The sequence below is a fragment of the Lactuca virosa genome, chromosome 1 (genome assembly GCF_052849685.1).
Source record: "Lactuca virosa cultivar CGN04683 chromosome 1, Lactuca_virosa_CGN04683_v6, whole genome shotgun sequence".
NCBI classification, from domain to species: Eukaryota; Viridiplantae; Streptophyta; class Magnoliopsida; order Asterales; family Asteraceae; genus Lactuca; species Lactuca virosa.
In genome coordinates, this window is record NC_136426.1 from 105495443 (window position 1) to 105498042 (window position 2600).

Sequence of the window (2600 nt, forward strand, 5' to 3'; positions counted from 1 at the left end):
TTGGGGAACTTACTAAGATTTGGCTTACAATTATGGATTAAATGTTTTTCAGGTACCATTGGTGATCGTGGGAAGGTGATGGCGTGACTGTACACACTCATCAACAACATTGGAGATTTTGCATTACTTATATTATTCTGATTGTCAAACAATTGTATTTTGAAACAAATAGGTTTTCTTAACTTGGTATTATGTAAATAGTGTTTTACCCTAATTAAAAATGAAAATTTTGTTTGTGAAAATGAGACGTTACATTACTAATTCAACCTAAATACGCTCTTATATTGTATTGAAAAACCACATTAAGTTTTGTACAAACTTCCAAATAATGTTCATTTCTTTTCATATGTTCGGAAGTGTGAAAACATGTGATTTGTATTCTACAATAAGAAAACATATTATTTGTTACCTCTCATTAACTTTATAAAAAGTTAGGCACCCTAAAAAGTTAATTAACAACACATGAACTCAGTTCATATAAGTGGTCAATCAAACACAAATCAAATTCAAATATTCTAGTTAAAACAAGAACACAATCACTAGAATATAATCATAAATTAAACATCAAGTCATATGCTTCAAGTCAAGTGATCAATATGTTTTGAAGAAGAACTATAAACTAGGGTTTTTAGCCACACGTGACTAAATACAAATCAAAGGAAATGATGAAATTGAAAGTTGTTAATGTTTACACACTGATTATCCAAGTGCTTGCAATGATCAGAAGCCTTCAAAATTCTCCAAAACCCGACTAAAATCTTTCCATGTGCTCCAAAAAACGTCTACATACAGAATAAGCCAATTTCCTCTATTCTAGCACATTTGATAATTGCCCTTGGATGAAATGCATGGTTGTGCGTTTTGAACTCACAGCCCTTCAAACCACGTCTTTTTTACCAGACTGTTTTTTTTTTTTTTTGCTGAAACTTGAAATGACATTTTATCATCACTTTATATTCGATTTAACTTCAACCAAGTCATGTTGCTAAAATATATGATAAAAAAGATAAACATGACCCGTGTCGATGTAACACGGACCGCATTTTAAGTGTAGTCATTTGTTATGATAAAGTGCAACGACTTTGGCTAATACATAAACTTCTTTTCGCAACTCGTCTGGTCCATTTTCTCTTTATGCTCCAACTAGGCTTCATGCTCTACTACTCCATTTCTCCATACTCTCCTCCATAACTCATTTCTCTATGTTCCTTTACTTCGTATATCCGCAATGCTTACAAAATAATTCAAAAATTATGAAGTACCATATATTCCGAATAAAAATGATCCAATTATTAACTAGATACGAAAATTAAAAACTAAAATACAATAAAAAAACAAAATTAGACATACAAAATATGTGTCTAAAATGCACCTACCCATCCATTTTACCCTAGCATAACGTAAGCACAAGACTTTAAGAAATTGTGTTTAAATCCATTCATTTCCATAAAAACTTATGTGGGCCTAATTCGGATCTGGACTAACCCGATATCCTACCCCCATGCATGTCCATCCAAGTTTTTATTTTTACAACTTTGCATAGGTTTTAATTTTTCCTATAAATTTGGTCCAAATATTTTTTTTAAACTTTTCGAAATATTTTTACAAATTTGAACCAAGTTTTGATTTTTGTTACGAGTTTGTCTAAAAAAATTTATGAATCTTCTCCAACCTTATTTAGCTTCTATTTTTTTATATATTTAGAACTTAGTTTTTTTTTTTTTTTAAATATTTACATTTTCTATAAGTTTGTTTTTTATGAAATTATTTTTATAAAATAATTTTTTTTACTGAGTTATTTTTTTTAGAGTTAATCTAAAAAGAAGCCTTATATTTTGTATTTTTTCCGGATTAAACTTCAAAAAAATTTATCTGAAAAAGAACTTGTATTTTTATATTTTTTCTGAAAAAGTCCTCAACTTTGTATTTTTTTTCCAAACAAAGACATTCAATTTTCTAAATGCTTCAAAATAAACCCTCACATTTTTTAGTTTTTCTCGATAAAAAAACCCCTCACATTTTATATTTTTTTTAGAAATAAAATAACTAAAAAGGTCAACTCGGAAAAAATAGAAAAAAATAAAAGGTCTTTTTAAGATTTATTTAGGTTTAATCCAAAAAAAACAATTATTTTTGAAATTAACATTTTTTATTACAACTATTTTTCTTCTTGGTTTTGTATAGATGTTTTTTTTAATAATTTTTCTATTTTTATATCTTTATTTTTATACGTGTTCTTTTTTAAGATTAATATTTTTTTACAAAATACCCATTTTTTACGTAATCGTTTTTTATTGTTTTACATATTCATTTACATATAATATTTTTTACATATTCATTTTCATAAACAAATATTACATTATTATATACAAAATTTATGCACCAGTCTGGGGGATGTGGGATCCCCTAAATTGATGGAACTTAATATATAAATGCATGCCTTCAATTGAAGGTATATAAATCTCTAGCAAATCTTAAATGGATTAAATATGATACATACATTTAATAGTTATTTCGATCCCTCAACATCACTTGTGGATCTCTTTCGTTAGTCATATCATATGAAAATATATCATGACCTCATTATTTAAAGAGTAATT